At 51.4% G+C, this 20322-nt stretch overlaps 1 non-coding gene and 2 pseudogenes across 1 annotated transcript; all 3 read right to left on the bottom strand.

Annotated features, from left to right (window-relative positions):
* Positions 1–7259: 7259 nt before the first annotated feature.
* Positions 7260–7437, bottom strand: LOC144674012 (U2 spliceosomal RNA; annotated as a pseudogene).
* Positions 7438–10786: 3349 nt separating this feature from the next.
* On the bottom strand, positions 10787–10964 carry LOC144674011 (U2 spliceosomal RNA; annotated as a pseudogene).
* Positions 10965–18437: 7473 nt separating this feature from the next.
* LOC144674036 (U2 spliceosomal RNA) lies at positions 18438–18619 on the bottom strand. Its single transcript, XR_013574459.1, has one exon. It is a non-coding gene; the product is annotated as a U2 spliceosomal RNA (small nuclear RNA).
* Positions 18620–20322: the final 1703 nt, after the last annotated feature.

Here is a 20322-nt window from a genome sequence, read left to right as displayed (position 1 = left end):
ATGCACCATCACCTCACGTTCCCGTTGCAACGGCAGAGAAAAGTGCGGCTCCGCCGTCAGGATCTTCATCTCCGGCAGGTCTCTCTTCTCCTCGAACACCCTCAGGAGCCGGACGCAGTCTGCCACTTGCTTGAACGTGACGTCGAAATAACCACCTTTGCGGGAGTCGTGCAGGGTGAAGATCTCCGTAGCTTGGAAGCCGCACGCCTTCAACAGGATCCTCCTGGTGAAGAAGCCCCGATCCATAGGTGATCCTCCTTCGTCGCTGTGGTTTACCGTGACTCGGACGGTGATAGGTAACCCACGGTATGAATTCGGATTGCGATTGGTTTTCGCCCTTCCATCCCGACCTTGCCATGGCAGGACCATGGTGTCGCTCCTGCAACACTTGATCTTAGCCAAAAGGCCGAGAAGCGATGCCGGCGCCGCCCTTGACTTCCCCGAGTGCCATCTGCCTTCCCTCCTTTAAAGCAGACTGACAGCGTTCAAAGACTTATGTATATATATATCTAAGCACTGACGGTTTCACTGTTGGCATATTTGTCCCGGGATTTCTAATTGGAAAAGTTGCCTTTGTTCTCTCTCTTTCAGTGAGACTGCATCAGAGTTATGTAGATCGGCAGTATTCCACCAATCAGATGGGAGAGGGTTGTGCCTATCCACATGGACGTCAGTGTCAGAGGCTGCTGTGGAAGAAGCTTTTGAAAGCAGTTGCGTGTCTTGCAGGGCGTGAGTGACAATGCAGCAAGCAAGTGTGCAGAGCTGCACACATAGAGTCCTAGATTGGTTAGAGCAGAAAAGGAGGCCATTCGGCCTGTCGTGTCTGTGCTAGCTCTTTGCAAGAGCAACTCCCCTAGTGCCACTCACCTGCCTTTTCCCCATAGCCCTGCAAATATTTTCTCTTCAGATAATTATCCGATTCTCTTTTGAAAGCCACTCTTGAAAGTGCCCCCAGCACACTCTCAGGCAGTGCATTGCAGATTCTAACCACTCGCTGCGCAAGAAGGTTTCTCCTCATGTCGCCTTAGTTCTTTTGCCATTCACTTTAAATGGGGGTCCTCCATGTTGTGTTTTCCACCTTACGCAAACACACCGACGACACAAAGAGGATCGCTAACTCAATTCTTTGATTTGAAGAGATGAAATATATACAACAATATCTAGGTCTCTAGGACAGCTCCTATCATCGGCCCGAGAATTATACATGAGTATATACACGTCACACCCTGCCTGGCGATGCACAGCAATTTTAGATACGCTCTTTAAAGGTATACCACAACAACTCCAAGCTGTACCCTTAAATAATAAGAACTATTTACATTACAACAAATTGCTCTTCTGTGTTTGAACCTACAATTGTACAAAGTGATCACCTTATGAGTCCCTGGGACGGAATGGTGGTTCGTTGATACTGTGAAGTTGGTTTGAGATTGCCGTACGTTCTCACAATTCTGGTTGTCTGTAGGAGTCTTGCGCTGGGATCGTGTCTTAGATCGCGTTCTGCTTGCGATGGGGTTACTTGGTGTTTCTTGTTCTGGTACTTCCCTGATTCGCCATCGGTTTCTTCACAATGGGTGCTCGTACTTGATCTGATCATGGTTCTGGACAGATGCTGCTGATTTCTGCCGGATTTCATGTTCCATCGGTTGGGTGTTGTAGTCATACCTTTTGTCCAATGATGACTGGGAAGGGTTGTTCGCACTGTAATTCTGCTGGTGAAGGAGTGGTTGCACTGAGCGCTGTCGCTCTAAGGTGTAGCATTGTGACAGGCCGTCACAAGCCTTGTTTACTTTGCTGACATTTCATAAGTAAGCACTTTACAGTATATACATTCCGCCATGCTATTGGACCTGGGGCAGTGTGGTGATGCGGTAGTACGGTCAACTCCCCACTTTTCACACATCGGTGCGCAGACCGATCAACACCTGCGACCACTTCGAACCGGCCTCGGGTGCCAAGGGTAAACCGTGGCAAGAGCGAGGCCGTGCCCTTTGGGAACTGAACTAAGCTTTGTCCCTTTCACCAGCAGGTCAGACTGCCTGAAGCTGCTGGGGATATGGTTCGGAGGGACCAGGGAATGCGTTAGAAACTGGAAGGAGCGAGTAGCCATGGTGAGAAAAGAACTGGGCTTGTGGGAGCAAAGCTCCCTCTCCATTGCGGGTAAGAACCTGCTCATCAGGCGTGAGGCACTCTCAGTGTTGTACATGGCGCAGGTCTGGCCCATTCCTCACTCCTGCGCTGTGGCGATCACGCGAGCCAACTTCCGCTTTGTCTGGAGGTCAAAAGTGGACCATGTTTGCAGGGACATGATGTAAAAAACCTCTGGATGAAGGGGGAGAAAACATGCCCAACATCACCCTCATCCTGATGGCCACCTTTGTGTATGGCTGTATCAAGCTGTGTGTAGACCCAAACACCAAGCGTCACTACGTGCTGAGGTTCTACCTGTCCCTGGTGTTGCGAAGGATGGGTCTGGTCACGCTGCCACGGAAAGCTCCAAGTGCCATATCACCTGTCCCGTGTGGAAAAATTATGCAGAGGAACCGCAAGTCCATCAGGCAGTGGTTAGCACGTATCACCCTAGAGGCCCTGCGGGAAAAGGAGATGGTGGATCCCGTCGGATGGTTCGCCGAACAGACTGTCAGGGTCATTTGGCAGAATGCCTCATCACCAGAACCTTCCAACAAGCACAAAGACGTAGCTTGGCTGGTGGTGAGAAAGGACCTTGCCGTCAGGTCCTTCCTACACGCCAGGAGCCTCACCCCCTCTGCACGTTGCCCTCGAGGTGGCTGTGGTGGGGAAGAGACCGTTGCCCACCTCCTTGTGGAATCTGCCTTTGCAGAAAAGGTCTGAAGAGAGTGGCCGTGGTTCTTGTCGAGGTTCATCCCGAGCAGTTCCGTGACACAGGTCCGGACACTGTGCTCTACGGGCTGTTCCCAGGGACACACGCCGAGACAAGCATCAACTGCAGCTGGAGGATCAACTCGGTGAAAGACGCTCTTTGGCTGCCTGAAACTTCTTGGTCTTCCATTGCAAAGAGTTGGCACATTCCAAGGTCCAGGACTACGTGCTGAGGGACGCACTAAAGTTTGGGGCAGAGGCGCAATGGGGAAAGGTGGCTGTCTACGACCTTTCAGCCATAGTGCACCAAGGGGCTGGGATTTGCATAGGCTCCTCGGGCTGTAAGACACACGGTGAATGTTTCCAGTGAATACTACATGTATCACTTTTGCCTTGAAGCACCTCAGAGTGAAACATGATCTATGTAGGCAACTTAAATACCATTGCACTGTCTGACTGTCTGTTATGACCATTTTGAAATGTCTGCAATGTTCCTTCCTGCAATGGTTGCGCTAGATGTGTCGTGTAACTGGCAGGTAATGGGAAATTTCGAGAAACGGTCAGTCACAAGGGAGAACACGTGACAGGCATGAGAGACAATCCACGAGTCTTTGTAGCTGAGTTTCCGTGTGAGCAACTAGCTCACAGCGCAGAGGAGTTCTTCGATCGAGGCCTGCTGTATTTTTGTCTTTGCTTTCAGTTTGGGCAGTCAAAGAACAAAGAACAAAAAAAACGTACAGCACAGGAACATGTATTTCGGCCCTCCAAGCCTGCGCCGATCAGTCTGTGGAGCTTGCCGGCTGACCTGGCATGCAGCTAAACTCCTTCCACATCTACAGGGAAGGCAAAGTCAGGAGCGTTTCTCTCAGAGCGTAGTGAGTCTTTGGAACTCTCTTCCTCAAAAGGTGGTGGAAACAGGGTCTTTGAATATTTTCAAGACAGAGCTGGATAGATTAACAAGGCGGGGTGGAAGGTTATCGGTGGTAGGCAGGAATGTGGGGTTGAGGTTGCAATCAGATCAGCCATGATCTTCTGAATAGTGGAGCAGGCTCTTGGGGCCCAGTGGCCTACTCCTGCTCCTAAGTTGTATGTTCGTACATGTAGGGGCATTAGTTTTTACTGATTCCAGTACTTCTCCTGCACTGAACCTGGAGAGTACTACGTCAGCTGCTGTTGAGTTGTTTCCTGATGCCCTGCTTTCTTTTGTACGAGCTGTCTAGCATCCTCGTTATGGGCTTCCTTTGCTTGGCATTGGGCCTTCTTTTGGGCTGACTGTTGGTCTATTTCCTTTACGGGATGTCAGCATGACATCACCAGAAGGGAAATGTGTCATGTTATGAAGTCACAGTAAATAAGTCCAATGCATTATATCATTATAATAACACAAGATGATGATCAGCAGTGAGAAGACAGGTGGCAGCAAGGATAAGTACAGGTACGACACAGTGAACAGCCTTAGATCCTGTTAAAATGTTGAAAATGTTTCTCCCCTTCTCAAAGATTATTTCCTTCAAAATTTTAGAAATCTTTCAGCTTCAACCAGAAGTCACATACAAGCCAAACAACAAAACCACCTGCATGCACAGCACAGCACAGCACAGCACAGTATCTGCCAGCCTGCAATGATGTCGGCTCTCTTTTAATCACCTTTTCACCTCCAATCAGTCCTATTCAGCAGGCAAGCAAAGGAGCGCAGAAAATACATCTGCACGGCTGCTTCTAACTTCTAGAAAGGGAACAGCCTTATCCTAGGAAAGTGAAAAATATCTATACTGTCACAAAGTGATGCACTTGAACTGCAAAACACCACGCTTACCTGAGCTTGTGTCACAGTTTTTGCTGTCTACCTCAGCCAGTATTTTTCTGTATTCTCAGTCGTCCATCCTGGCTTCTTGCTTTCTCTGCAGCTTTCAGATGCCTCCCCTTGGCCGGCCTCAGTGCTCAGTGACAGATCAGCGCTCGCTATTATTTGTCCTCAGTGGTAACTGCTAGGGGAGAAATGCTTGACTTTTTCAATCACCTTTTACCTCAGTAAAATCCAAGTAGAACCTAAAGTGGCAATGCTTCTCCCTCTCAGCACCCAACATGTCTTGCCTTTTCTTCAGGTTGGCTTTGAGTAAGCACAACAGTTGCTGCCTGGCTGCCATTAGAGACAGTTTTCAAGTACAGAGACAAGGGGCAGCCCCATGACCCCTCCCCCGACTCCTGCACAATATGCAAATGTAGCACATTGTCTGAGTGCAATTTGGGAGCTGAAGATGGTTTCACAGTGGGATACAAGATATGAGGAGAGGTCACAGTCAACGTTTCCTCACAGACACACCGCCACATAAGCCCCTTTAAATTTGCGCGGCTGTGCAAAAAATTTAATGGGCCCGCACACTTAAACAAATCGGTCACGCACTGTAATGACTCGCCTCATTCAGTTCAACAGAAATTAGGATCATGTTTTTAACCTGTGCCCTCGTTTTAAAATATTTTGTGTTCCATATTTACTTTCTCAATTTGTTATTAACTTACTTTACACTGCTTTATATCCTATCTTGTCGCAGATGTGGATCAGTCTGCGCACCGACAGCGGATCCGACCAGAAGACGGCGACGTCGTCCATGTACAGGGAGGCTTTTACCTGAATGCCTCCACTGCCTGGGATCGTCACTCCTCTTATGCCCGGATCCTTCCTGATGGACTCGGCAAAGGGTTCTATGCAACACACGAAAAGAACAGGCGAGAGAGGACAGCCCTGCCTGACTCCAGATTTAATCGGAAAGCTATCTGTTTCCCACCCGTTGATTGAGACTGCGCTACTGATGTTAGTGTAGAGCAGTTGGATCCAATTTCGAATTCCCTCCCCAAACCCCATTTTGGAGCGCACATCTACCATGTAGGTGTGCGATATTCTGTCAAAGGCCTTCTCCTGATCCAAGCTGATGAGGCAGGTATCCACCCCCCTGTCCTGTACATAGGCAATCGTATCCCTGAGCAGCGCCAGGCTGTCAGAGATCTTCCTGCCTGGCACAGAGCAGGTCTGGTCAGGGTGAATCACCAATTCCAGAGCGGATTTGACCCGGTTGGCGATGACCTTGGACAGAATCTTATAGTCCACATTCAACAGTGAAATGGGTCGCCAATTTCTAATTTCCTCCCTTTCCCCCTTGTGCTTGTAGATGAGGGTGATGATGCCTTTCCTCATGGATTCTGACATACTACCGGCCAGGAGCATACTCTCGTACACTCCTAGCAGGTCTGGGCCGATCAAGTCCCACAGAGCCGAATACAACTCCGTCGGCAAGCCGTCGCTTCCGGGGGTTTTACTCTTCTCCAAGGACTCGAGGGCCTTAGTCAGTTCATCAGGAGTTAGCGGTTTGTCCAGGCTCTCCCGCGTACTGTGGTCTAAGACCTCCGTGATAGAGGACAGGAAGGACTGGGAGGCCGTGCTGTCCGTGGGCTTCACGTCATACAATCCGGCATAAAAGGATTTGCTGATCCTCAGAATGTCGGACCGTGATGACTTTACTGAGCCGTCTTCTTCCTTCAGGCTGCTGATCACAGAGCGCTCTCTGTGTACCTTTTGGAAGAAGAAACGTGAGCACGTCTCATCCTGCTCCATGGAGCGGACTCTGGAACGGAAGATGATCTTGGAGGCCTCCGAGGCAAAGTGCGAGGCTTGCTGGCCCTTCACCTCTTGGAGCTCCTCCTTGACATCGACCCCCATCGACTGCAGCCGGAGCAGATTCTGCATCTTTTTCTGGAGTCGGGACATTTCCCTCGGTTCCTTTCTAGCTTTCTGGGTGCCTTTGAGGATGAAAAACCTCTTGATGTTTCCCTTGATCGCTTCCCACCAGTGTGTCAGGGACTCAAAGAGGGGTTTCACGGTTCTCCAACCTTTGTAATCCCTCTTGAGCTCCTCAATGTTCTCTGGGGTCAGCAGTTGCACATTTAGCTTCCATGCCCCCCTGCCCACCCTCAGGTCCTTCTCCAAGTGGCAGTCCGCCAGTAGGAGGCAGTGGTCAGAGAAGAACACCGGCTTGACCTCGGTGGATCTGACTGTGAATGCACGGGACACAAACAGGAAGTCTATCCTGGAACGAATGGACCCGTCTGGCCGCGACCAGGTGTATCTACGCTGCGCTCGGTCTGCAGGGTTGCTGAAGACGTCGTGCAGCTTGGCATCCTTAACTGTTTCCATCAGGGATCTGGACGTAGCGTCCAATCTGCTGCCGGCCCTGCCAGCGAGTGTTGGGTGAGAGTGCGTGTTTTTTGTGTGTAGCTGCTGCGGGTGAGTGAGTGAGTGAGAGAGAGAGAGAGAGAGAGAGAAAGAAAGAAAGTTGGATTTTGGAACATGTACATGTTGAGAAGTAAAGAAAGCAGATGTTTGTAAGAAAACTATTTTTAGCATTGAAAATCCCCTGGAAAGGGGAGGGTGCACCGTTCCCAGAGATACTGCAATACCGGGTCGATGCGTGGAGTGGACGGAGCAAGCCCCTATTCCATCTCCCTGCTCCAAAAATCAATTTAATATATGGTCCCCAGATAAGGGACGTATCAGATATTAAACTGATAAGAACAGATTTTTTTTTTTTTTTGTAAAAATATACTTTATTCATAAAATATCTTCAATCACATTCCACACCATTTCAAAAACAACCTTACAAGGGTACAATCCAGGGTTAAACTTTTACAAAATGTATCACCAGGTGCATTAGTACAAACAATATTACAATCATTTACAGCCTTTCATTTTGATCTGTACAGCCCGAGGGGCTCTAAACAGTTCCCAGTCTCTCGGTGCGCTGTGGTAGAAAGGTCTTAGACAGCGACCCTTCCCCATTGCGCCTTTGCGGCAGCTGCCCCAAGCTTTAGTGCGTCCCTCAGCACGTAGTCCTGGACTTTGGATTGTGCCAGTCCGCAACAATCGGTCGGGGACAACTCTTTGTGCTGGAAGACCAACAAGTTTCGGGCAGACCAAAGCGCCTCTTTCACCGAGTTGATGATCCTCCAGCTGCAGTTGATGTTTGTCTCGGTGTGTGTCCCTGGGAACAGCCCGTAGAGCACAGAGTCCTGTGTCACAGAACTGCTCGGGATGAACCTCGACAGCAACCACTGCATCTCTCTCCAGACTTTCTTTGCAAAGGCACAATCCACAAGGAGGTGGACAACGGTCTCTTCCCCACCACAGCCACCTCGAGGGCAACGTGCAGAGGGGGTGAGCTTCCTGGCGTGTAGGAAGGATCTGACGGGGAGGGCCTTTCTCACCACCAGCCAAGCTACGTCTTGGTGCTTGTTGGAAAGTTCTGGCGATGAGGCATTCTGCCAAATGACTTTGACAGTCTGCTCGGGGAACCATCCCACAGGGTCCACCCTCTCCTTATCCCTCAGGGCCTCTAGGACGTTACGTGCTGACCACTGCCTGATGGACTTGTGGTCAAAGGTGTTTTTCTGCATCAATTTTTCCACCAGGGACAGGTGGTACGGCACGGTCCAACTACTTGGAGCGTTCCGCGGCAGCGTGGCCAGACCCATCCTTCGCAACACCGGGGACAGGTAGAACCTCAGCACGTAGTGACGCTTGGTGTTTGCGTACTGAGGGTCTACGCACCGCTTGATGCAGCCGCACACAAAGGTGGCCATCAGTATGAGGGCGATGTTGGGCACGTTTTTTCCCCCTTTATCTAGAGGCTTGTAGATCGCGTCCCTGCGGACACGATCCATTTTCGACCTCCAGATAAAGCGGAAGATGGCTCGAGTGATCGCCGTCGCGCAGGAGTCTGGAATGGGCCAGACCTGCGCCACGTACAGCAACAGCGAGAGTACCTCACACCTGATGACCAGGTTCTTACCCGCAATGGAGAGGGAGCGTCGATCCCACATGCCCAGTTTCCTTTTCACCATAGCCACTCGCTCCTTCCAGTTTCTAACGCATGCCCCGGTCCCTCCGAACCATATCCCCAGCACCTTCAGGCCGTCAGCCCTGACAGTGAAGGGGACAAAGGATCGGTCAGCCCAGTTCCCAAAGAACATGGCCTCGCTCTTCCCACGATTTACCTTGGCTCCCGAGGCCAGTTCGAACTGGTCGCAGACGTGCATCAGTCTGCGCACCGACAGCGGATCCGAGCAGAAGACGGCGACGTCGTCCATGTACAGGGAGGCTTTTACCTGAGTGCCTCCACTGCCTGGGATCGTCACTCCTCTTATGCCCGGATCCTTCCTGATGGACTCGGCAAAGGGTTCTATGCAGCACACGAAAAGGACAGGCGAGAGAGGACAGCCCTGCCTGACTCCAGATTTAATGGGAAAGCTATCTGTTTCCCACCCATTGATTGAGACTGCGCTACTGATGTTAGTGTAGAGCAGTTGGATCCAATTTCGAATTCCCTCCCCAAAGCCCATTTTGGAGAGCACATCCCCCATGTAGGTGTGCGATATTCTGTCAAAGGCCTTCTCCTGATCCAAGCTGATGAGGCAGGTATCCACACCCCTGTCCTGTACATAGGCAATCGTATCCCTGAGCAGCGCCAGGCTGTCAGAGATCTTCCTGCCTGGCACAGAGCAGGTCTGGTCAGGGTGAATCACCAATTCCAGAGCGGATTTGACCCGGTTGGCGATGACCTTGGACAGAATCTTATAGTCCACATTCAACAGTGAAATGGGTCGCCAATTTCTAATTTCCTCCCTTTCCCCCTTGTGCTTGTAGATGAGGGTGATGATGCCTTTCCTCATGGATTCTGACATGCTGCCGGCCAGGAGCATACTCTCGTACACTGCTAGCAGGTCTGGGCCGATCAAGTCCCACAGAGCCGAATACAACTCCGCCGGCAGGCCGTCGCTTCCGGGGGTTTTACTCTTCTCGAAGGACTCGAGGGCCTTAGTCAGTTCGTCAGGAGTTAGCGGTTTGTCTAGGCTCTCCCGCGTACTGTGGTCTAAGACCTCCGTGATAGAGGACAGGAAGGACTGGGAGGCCGTGCTGTCCGTGGGCTTCACGTCATACAGTCCGCCATAAAAGGATTTGCTGATCCTCAGAATGTCGGACCGTGATGACTTTACTGAGCCGTCTTCTTCCTTCAGGCTGCTGATCACAGAGCGCTCTCTGTGTACCTTTTGGAAGAAGAAACGTGAGCACGTCTCATCCTGCTCCATGGAGCGGACTCTGGAACGGAAGATGATCTTGGAGGCCTCCGAGGCAAAGTGCGAGGCTTGCTGGCCCTTCACCTCTTGGAGCTCCTCCTTGACATCCACCCCCATCGACTGCAGCCGGAGCAGATTCTGCATCTTTTTCTGGAGTCGGGACATTTCCCTCGGTTCCTTTCTAGCTTTCTGGGTGCCTTTGAGGATGAAAAACCTCTTGATGTTTCCCTTGATCGCTTCCCACCAGTGTGTCAGGGACTCAAAGAGGGGTTTCACGGTTCTCCAACCTTTGTAATCCCTCTTGAGCTCCTCAATGTTCTCTGGGGTCAGCAGTTGCACATTTAGCTTCCATGCCCCCCTGCCCACCCTCAGGTCCTTCTCCAAGTGGCAGTCCGCCAGTAGGAGGCAGTGGTCAGAGAAGAACACCGGCTTGACCTCGGTGGATCTGACTGTGAATGCACGGGACACAAACAGGAAGTCTATCCTGGAACGAATGGACCCGTCTGGCCGCGACCAGGTGTATCTACGCTGCGCTCGGTCTGCAGGGTTGCTGAAGACGTCGTGCAGCTTGGCATCCTTAACTGTTTCCATCAGGGATCTGGACGTAGCGTCCAATCTGCTGCCGGCCCTGCCAGCGAGTGTTGGGTGAGAGTGCGTGTTTTTTGTGTGTAGCTGCTGCGGGTGAGTGAGTGAGTGAGAGAGAGAGAGAGAGAGAGAGAAAGAAAGAAAGTTGGATTTTGGAACATGTACATGTTGAGAAGTAAAGAAAGCAGATGTTTGTAAGAAAACTATTTTTAGCATTGAAAATCCCCTGGAAAGGGGAGGGTGCACCGTTCCCAGAGATACTGCAATACCGGGTCGATGCGTGGAGTGGACGGAGCAAGCCCCTATTCCATCTCCCTGCTCCAAAAATCAATTTAATATATGGTCCCCAGATAAGGGACGTATCAGATATTAAACTGATAAGAACAGATTTTTTTTTTTTTTTGTAAAAATATACTTTATTCATAAAATATCTTCAATCACATTCCACACCATTTCAAAAACAACCTTACAAGGGTACAATCCAGGGTTAAACTTTTACAAAATGTATCACCAGGTGCATTAGTACAAACAATATTACAATCATTTACAGCCTTTCATTTTGATCTGTACAGCCCGAGGGGCTCTAAACAGTTCCCAGTCTCTCGGTGCGCTGTGGTAGAAAGGTCTTAGACAGCGACCCTTCCCCATTGCGCCTTTGCGGCAGCTGCCCCAAGCTTTAGTGCGTCCCTCAGCACGTAGTCCTGGACTTTGGATTGTGCCAGTCCGCAACAATCGGTCGGGGACAACTCTTTGTGCTGGAAGACCAACAAGTTTCGGGCAGACCAAAGCGCCTCTTTCACCGAGTTGATGATCCTCCAGCTGCAGTTGATGTTTGTCTCGGTGTGTGTCCCTGGGAACAGCCCGTAGAGCACAGAGTCCTGTGTCACAGAACTGCTCGGGATGAACCTCGACAGCAACCACTGCATCTCTCTCCAGACTTTCTTTGCAAAGGCACAATCCACAAGGAGGTGGACAACGGTCTCTTCCCCACCACAGCCACCTCGAGGGCAACGTGCAGAGGGGGTGAGCTTCCTGGCGTGTAGGAAGGATCTGACGGGGAGGGCCTTTCTCACCACCAGCCAAGCTACGTCTTGGTGCTTGTTGGAAAGTTCTGGCGATGAGGCATTCTGCCAAATGACTTTGACAGTCTGCTCGGGGAACCATCCCACAGGGTCCACCCTCTCCTTATCCCTCAGGGCCTCTAGGACGTTACGTGCTGACCACTGCCTGATGGACTTGTGGTCAAAGGTGTTTTTCTGCATCAATTTTTCCACCAGGGACAGGTGGTACGGCACGGTCCAACTACTTGGAGCGTTCCGCGGCAGCGTGGCCAGACCCATCCTTCGCAACACCGGGGACAGGTAGAACCTCAGCACGTAGTGACGCTTGGTGTTTGCGTACTGAGGGTCTACGCACCGCTTGATGCAGCCGCACACAAAGGTGGCCATCAGTATGAGGGCGATGTTGGGCACGTTTTTTCCCCCTTTATCTAGAGGCTTGTAGATCGCGTCCCTGCGGACACGATCCATTTTCGACCTCCAGATAAAGCGGAAGATGGCTCGAGTGATCGCCGTCGCGCAGGAGTCTGGAATGGGCCAGACCTGCGCCACGTACAGCAACAGCGAGAGTACCTCACACCTGATGACCAGGTTCTTACCCGCAATGGAGAGGGAGCGTCGATCCCACATGCCCAGTTTCCTTTTCACCATAGCCACTCGCTCCTTCCAGTTTCTAACGCATGCCCCGGTCCCTCCGAACCATATCCCCAGCACCTTCAGGCCGTCAGCCCTGACAGTGAAGGGGACAAAGGATCGGTCAGCCCAGTTCCCAAAGAACATGGCCTCGCTCTTCCCACGATTTACCTTGGCTCCCGAGGCCAGTTCGAACTGGTCGCAGACGTGCATCAGTCTGCGCACCGACAGCGGATCCGAGCAGAAGACGGCGACGTCGTCCATGTACAGGGAGGCTTTTACCTGAGTGCCTCCACTGCCTGGGATCGTCACTCCTCTTATGCCCGGATCCTTCCTGATGGACTCGGCAAAGGGTTCTATGCAGCACACGAAAAGGACAGGCGAGAGAGGACAGCCCTGCCTGACTCCAGATTTAATGGGAAAGCTATCTGTTTCCCACCCATTGATTGAGACTGCGCTACTGATGTTAGTGTAGAGCAGTTGGATCCAATTTCGAATTCCCTCCCCAAAGCCCATTTTGGAGAGCACATCCCCCATGTAGGTGTGCGATATTCTGTCAAAGGCCTTCTCCTGATCCAAGCTGATGAGGCAGGTATCCACACCCCTGTCCTGTACATAGGCAATCGTATCCCTGAGCAGCGCCAGGCTGTCAGAGATCTTCCTGCCTGGCACAGAGCAGGTCTGGTCAGGGTGAATCACCAATTCCAGAGCGGATTTGACCCGGTTGGCGATGACCTTGGACAGAATCTTATAGTCCACATTCAACAGTGAAATGGGTCGCCAATTTCTAATTTCCTCCCTTTCCCCCTTGTGCTTGTAGATGAGGGTGATGATGCCTTTCCTCATGGATTCTGACATGCTGCCGGCCAGGAGCATACTCTCGTACACTGCTAGCAGGTCTGGGCCGATCAAGTCCCACAGAGCCGAATACAACTCCGCCGGCAGGCCGTCGCTTCCGGGGGTTTTACTCTTCTCGAAGGACTCGAGGGCCTTAGTCAGTTCGTCAGGAGTTAGCGGTTTGTCTAGGCTCTCCCGCGTACTGTGGTCTAAGACCTCCGTGATAGAGGACAGGAAGGACTGGGAGGCCGTGCTGTCCGTGGGCTTCACGTCATACAGTCCGCCATAAAAGGATTTGCTGATCCTCAGAATGTCGGACCGTGATGACTTTACTGAGCCGTCTTCTTCCTTCAGGCTGCTGATCACAGAGCGCTCTCTGTGTACCTTTTGGAAGAAGAAACGTGAGCACGTCTCATCCTGCTCCACGGAGCGGACTCTGGAACGGAAGATGATCTTGGAGGCCTCCGAGGCAAAGTGCGAGGCTTGCTGGCCCTTCACCTCTTGGAGCTCCTCCTTGACATCCACCCCCATCGACTGCAGCCGGAGCAGATTCTGCATCTTTTCCTGGAGTCGGGACATTTCCCTCTGTTCCTTTCTAGCTTTCTGGGTGCCTTTGCGGATGAAAAACCTCTTGATGCTTCCCTTGATCACTTCCCACCAGTGTGTCAGGGACTCAAAGAGGGGTTTCACGGTTCTCCAACCTTTGTAATCCCTCTTGAGCTCCTCAATGTTCTCTGGGGTCAGCAGTTGCACATTTAGCTTCCATGCCCCCCTGCCCACCCTCAGGTCTTCCTCCAAGTGGCAGTCCGCCAGTAGGAGGCAGTGGTCAGAGAAGAACACCGGCTTGACCTCGGTGGATCTGACTGTGAATGCACGGGACACAAACAGGAAGTCTATCCTGGAACGAATGGACCCGTCTGGCCGCGACCAGGTGTATCTACGCTGCGCTCCGTCTGCAGGGTTGCTGAAGACGTCGTGCAGCTTGGCATCCTTAACTGTTTCCATCAGGGATCTGGACGTAGCGTCCAATCTGCTTCCGGCCCTGCCGGATCGTCCAGCCGCATCGATGATGCAGTTGAAGTCCCCGCCCAGAATGACCGGCCTGGAGGTCGCCAGCAGCAGTGGGAGCTGCTGAAAAACCTCCAGCCGCTCAGCCCCTTGTGCCGGGCCGTACACGTTAATTAACCGGAGTGGAGCGTTCTTGTACATTACGTCTGCTACCAGGAGTCGCCCGCCCACCACCTCCTTGACCTCGGAGACGGTGAAGTTGCCTCCCCGCAGCAGAATACCCAGGCCGGAGGAACGAGAGTCGTTTCCGCCCGACCAGATCGATGGCCCGTGGGACCACCATCGTGACCATTGCCTGTAGGAGCTGAGGTGCGGTATCGCACACTCCTGCAGAAACAACAGGTCAGCTTTGACCTTGGCTAGGTAGTCCAAGGTCGCAACACATCGCGTAGTAGATTTAATGCTACGCACATTTATGGATACAATCTTTAAACCCATTTTAAAGCATTTATTCTCCTACCAAACCCACTGTCTCTGAGAGTCCCAGACCTTTAGTCTGCTCCTTCATACCCGTAGTGAGCTCAAATTCCTTCACTTTGGATGGGCTGAGGTAGATCTCCTTGGCCGTGTTCTGTTCCAGTGGCATCTGGAGGTTCACGTAGCGAGCGGATTTTGAGATGACCTTTGCTGGAGAAGCTTCTCCAAAACTCACCCCCTCTGGGGTGTTGCTGTTCCCGGCTTCCTGGAGCTGGGGTGCGATGATTGCCTCACTGCTCCCAGATTCCAGGGGCTGTGGTGCACTGGCCTCCTCAGGTTGCAGGCAAAGTTGGGGTGCGCTGGTCTCCTTGTTGTCTCCAATTTTCTGGAGCTCGGGTGTCTCGTCCTCCAACGCCCTGGAGCTTTGCCGCCTCTTCTGTCGGTGCCGCTCTGGCACTTCATCATCCGAAGAGCTGCTGCCCTTGTCATCCGTGTCGGATGGGAGACGCCTCTTGCCGCTTCTCTGGGAAACGCCTTTGCTTCTTCTTCGCTCCCTCTTACTTTTCTTGTTCTTCACCGTCCGCCACTCCCCCTGCTGCTTTTCCACTGCTGCCTCCTCCTCCATTGATTCGTTGTCCTGAGGACTGGAAGGTTCAGGGGGTAGTGCTGTTGATTGGCTCTCTGTTGCCTCAATCTCTTTCTCCACCTTGTCTCTCTCTGTGTCCTCCTTTGTCCCGTTGAGCTCCCTGGGGGCCTTGGTGGTTGGAGTGACACGAAACATTTCTTCTGCTTCCCCGTGGTCGGCTTTGGCTGCCTGTGCGTAAGTACGGCAGCGTTTGGGGCAGGTCCTGTAGAGGTGACTTGCCTCGCCACACAGGTTGCAGCACTTGGCCTGTTTGCAGTCTTTTGTCTGGTGCCCTTCCTGTTTGCAGATCTTGCAGAGGGAGGCGCTGCAGTTGGCCGCCACATGACCAGCCTTGCCGCATGAGCGACAATGCTTGGGTTGCCCAGCGTAGACCAGGTAGCCACGGTTTCCCCCGATTGCGAAACTGGAAGGAGGGTGGAAAATGGCTCCCTTACCATCGGTCTTTAGCGTGACCTTAAACAGGCGTTTGCCTGTCCAGATCCCCAAGTCGTCTCGAATCTCGGTGCCGCTCCCCACCTTATCGAAGTACCTGGTGAGGAAGGTGACCACGTCGGCGACAGGGACGAAGGGGTTGTACACATGCACCATCACCTCACGTTCCCGTTGCAACGGCAGAGAAAAGTGCGGCTCCGCCGTCAGGATCTTCATCTCCGGCAGGTCTCTCTTCTCCTCGAACACCCTCAGGAGCCGGACGCAGTCTGCCACTTGCTTGAACGTCACGTCGAAATAACCACCTTTGCGGGAGTCGTGCAGGGTGAAGATCTCCGTAGCTTGGAAGCCGCACGCCTTCAACAGGATCCTCCTGGTGAAGAAGCCCCGATCCATAGGTGATCCTCCTTCGTCGCTGTGGTTCACCGTGACTCGGACGGTGATAGGTAACCCACGGTATGAATTCGGATTGCGATTGGTTTTCGCCCTTCCATCCCGACCTTGCCATGGCAGGACCATGGTGTCGCCCCTGCAACACTTGATCTTAGCCAAAAGGCCGAGAAGCGATTCCATTTGCCTTCCTTGTTACCTGCTGTACCTGCATACTAGCTTTCAGCGATTCGTGCGCGAGGACACCCAGATCCCTCTGTGCTGAAGCATTTCTGAAGTTTCTCTCCATTTGAATAATAAGTCGCCTTTTTATTCTTCTGACCAAAATGGATAACCGCACACTTATTAAACTTATTTAACTTAGTTAAACTCCATCTGCCAAATTTTGGCCCATTCACCTAACCTGTCCATATCCATTTGTAAATTTCTTATTTCTTCATTGCAACTTACTTTCCCACCTATTTTGGTGTCATCTGCAAATTTAGCTATAGTACCTTCTACTCCTGAATCCAAGTAAATAGTTGGGGCCCGAGGACCGAACCCTGTGGCACCCCACTAGTTACAGCTTGGCATCCACAAAAGACCCATTTATCTTGACTCTCTGCTTTCTGTTGGTTAGCCAATCCTCTATCCAAGCTAATATATTACCCTTAGCTGCGTGTGATCTTATCTTGTGTATTAATCTTTTGTGCGGCACCTTATCAAATGCCTTCTGGAAGTCCAGACATACTACATCTACAGGATCCCCGTTATCCACTTTGCTTGTCACATCTTCAAAGAACTCTAGCAAATTAGTCAAACACGATTTACTCTTCGTAAAGCCATGCCGACTCTGAGGGATTGCATTTTGACTTGCATTTTAGGAAGGTAGTGGAGGCATTGGAGAGAGTGCAGAAGAGGTTTACGAGTTTGGTTCCAGGGGCGAGGAAGTTGAGTTATGAAGTAAGATTGGAGAAGTTGGGACTGTATTCCTTGGGGAAAAGAAGTCTGAGAGGAGACTTGATAGAGGTATTGAAAATCATGAGGGCTCTGGAGAGAGTAGATAGGGAGAAACTGTTTGCACCGGGGCAAGGATCGAGAAGGAGAGGGCACAGGTTTAAAGTAACTGGCAAAAGAAGCAAAAGCGATAGGAGCAGCGAGCGGTCAGGGTCTGGAATGCACCACCTGATAGCGCGGCGGAGGCAGGTTCAATTGAAGAGGGAATGAGATGATTATTTGAAAAGAAAGCATGTGCCGGGTTACGTGGAGAAGGCAGGAGAAAGGCACGAGGTGAAATGTTCACCGGGAGAGCTGGTGCAGGCACGACGGGCGGAATGGGCTCCTTGTGCAATGTAAGGATTGTGTGAATGTGGATGTAGAGGTTTCGGAGTAGCTGTGTAAAGTGTGTGAGCTTTGAGGTGTGAGTTTTGATTGTTGCTGTGTCAGCAGCAGCAGCGGCAGCGGCAGCAGAGAGCTGGTTTAAAATGTTGTGAGGCGAAAGGTGCAGCTGAGAGAGTGTTTGAGAGGTGTATTTGCAAGTGAAAGCTGTTTTTGTATAAGTGAGGTAGAGTGTTTGTGAGATGAGAGTGCTGTCTGTGAGTGTTGGGTGAGCGTGCGTGTTTTTTGTGTGTAGCTGCTGCGGGTGAGTGAGTGAGAGAGAGAGAGAGAGAGAGAGAAAGAAAGAAAGTTGGATAAAAACAAAAAGCTAAAAGCTACTGCGGATGCTGGAAATCCAAAACAAAATAAAAACAGAATTACCTGGAAAAACTCAGCAAGTCTGGCAGCATCGGCGGAGAAGAAACCAGTCAACGTTTCGAGCCCTCATGGCCCTTCAGCAGAACTGAAGCATAGTTTCAACAAGGGAGAAATATAAATTGGTTTAAGGTGGGTGGGGGGGGAAGAGACACATTGAGGGTGTGGTGTGAGCAGATAATCAAAAGATGTCAGAGACAAAAGGGTCAAAGAGGTGTTGAAGGTGGTGGTCTTTGTCTGAGAAAAGTGCTAATTAAGAATGACTAAAGACCTTTAGTCTTTCCACCCCACCCCCACTAGAGCTGTACTTTGAATATCCTGTCTTGCATTCTTAATTAGCACTTTTCTCAGACAAAGACCACCACCTTCAACACCTCTTTGACCCTTTTGTCTCTGACATCTTTTGATTATCTGCTCACACCACACCCTCAATGTGTCTCTTCCCCCCCACCCACCTTAAACCAATTTATATTTCTCCCTTGTTGAAACTATGCTTCAGTTCTGCTGAAGGGCCATGAGGGCTCGAAACGTTGACTGGTTTCTTCTCCGCCGATGCTGCCAGACTTGCTGAGTTTTTCCAAAGAAAGTTGGATTTTGGAACATGTACATGTTGAGAAGTAAAGAAAGCAGATGTTTGTAAGAAAACTATTTTTAGCATTGAAAATCCCCTGGAAAGGGGAGGGTGCACCGTTCCCAGAGATACTGCAATACCGGGTCGATGCGTGGAGTGGACGGAGCAAGCCCCTATTCCATCTCCCTGCTCCAAAAATCAATTTAATATATGGTCCCCAGATAAGGGACGTATCAGATATTAAACTGATAAGAACAGATTTTTTTTTTTTTTTTTTTGTAAAAATATACTTTATTCATAAAAATCTTCAATCACATTCAAAACCATTTCAAAAACAACATTACAAGGGTACAATCCAGGTTAAACTTTTACAAAATGTATCACCAGGTGCATCAGTACAAACAATATTACAGTCATTTACAGCCTTTCATTTTGATCTGTACAGCCCGAGGGGCTCTAAACAGTTCCCAGTCTCTCGGTGCGCTGTGGTAGAAAGGTCTTAGACAGCGACCCTTCCCCATTGCGCCTTTGCGGCAGCTGCCCCAAGCTTTAGTGCGTCCCTCAGCACGTAGTCCTGGACTTTGGATTGTGCCAGTCCGCAACAATCGGTCGGGGACAACTCTTTGTGCTGGAAGACCAACAAGCTTCGGGCAGACCAAAGCGCGTCTTTCACCGAGTTGATGATCCTCCAGCTGCAGTTGATGTTTGTCTCGGTGTGTGTCCCTGGGAACAGCCCGTAGAGCACAGAGTCCTGTGTCACAGAACTGCTCGGGATGAACCTCGACAGCAACCACTGCATCTCTCTCCAGACTTTCTTTGCAAAGGCACAATCCACAAGGAGGTGAACAACGGTCTCTTCCCCACCACAGCCACCTCGAGGGCATCGTGCAGAGGGGGTGAGACTCCTGGCGTGTAGGAAGGATCTGACGGGGAGGGCCTTTCTCACCACCAGCCAAGCTACGTCTTGGTGCTTGTTGGAAAGTTCTGGCGATGAGGCATTCTGCCAAATGACTTTGACAGTCTGCTCGGGGAACCATCCCACAGGGTCCACCCTCTCCTTATCCCTCAGGGCCTCTAGGACGTTACGTGCTGACCACTGCCTGATGGACTTGTGGTCAAAGGTGTTTTTCTGCATAAATTTTTCCACCAGGGACAGGTGGTACGGCACGGTCCAACTACTTGGAGCGTTCCGCGGCAGCGTGGCCAGACCCATCCTTCGCAACACCGGGGACAGGTAGAACCTCAGCACGTAGTGACACTTGGTGTTTGCGTACTGAGGGTCTACGCACCGCTTGATGCAGCCGCACACAAAGGTGGCCATCAGTATGAGGGCGATGTTGGGCACGTTTTTTCCCCCTTTATCTAGAGGCTTGTACATCGCGTCCCTGCAGACACGATCCATTTTCGACCTCCAGATAAAGCGGAAGATGGCTCGAGTGATCGCCATCGCGCAGGAGTGTGGAATGGGCCAGACCTGCGCCACGTACAGCAACAGCGAGAGTACCTCACACCTGATGACCAGGTTCTTACCCGCAATGGAGAGGGAGCGTCGCTCCCACATGCCCAGTTTCCTTTTCACCATAGCCACTCGCTCCTTCCAGTTTCTAACGCATGCCCCGGTCCCTCCGAACCATATCCCCAGCACCTTTAGGCCGTCAGCCCTGACAGTGAAGGGGACAAAGGATCGGTCAGCCCACTTCCCAAAGAACATGGCCTCGCTCTTCCCACGATTTACCTTGGCTCCCGAGGCCAGTTCGAACTGGTCGCAGACGTGCATCAGTCTGCGCACCGACAGCGGATCCGAGCAGAAGACGGCGACGTCGTCCATGTACAGGGAGGCTTTTACCTGAGTGCCTCCACTGCCTGGGATCGTCACTCCTCTTATGCCCGGATCCTTCCTGATGGACTCGGCAAAGGGTTCTATGCAGCACACAAAAAGGACAGGCGAGAGAGGGCAGCCCTGCCTGACTCCAGATTTAATCGGAAAGCTA

Source organism: Cetorhinus maximus, unplaced genomic scaffold (assembly GCF_964194155.1).
Source record: "Cetorhinus maximus unplaced genomic scaffold, sCetMax3.hap1.1 HAP1_SCAFFOLD_540, whole genome shotgun sequence".
In the NCBI taxonomy this organism is placed as follows: Eukaryota; Metazoa; Chordata; class Chondrichthyes; order Lamniformes; family Cetorhinidae; genus Cetorhinus; species Cetorhinus maximus.
The sequence above is the reverse complement of the archived record's forward strand: the minus strand, read 5'-3'. Positions and strand labels throughout refer to the sequence as shown.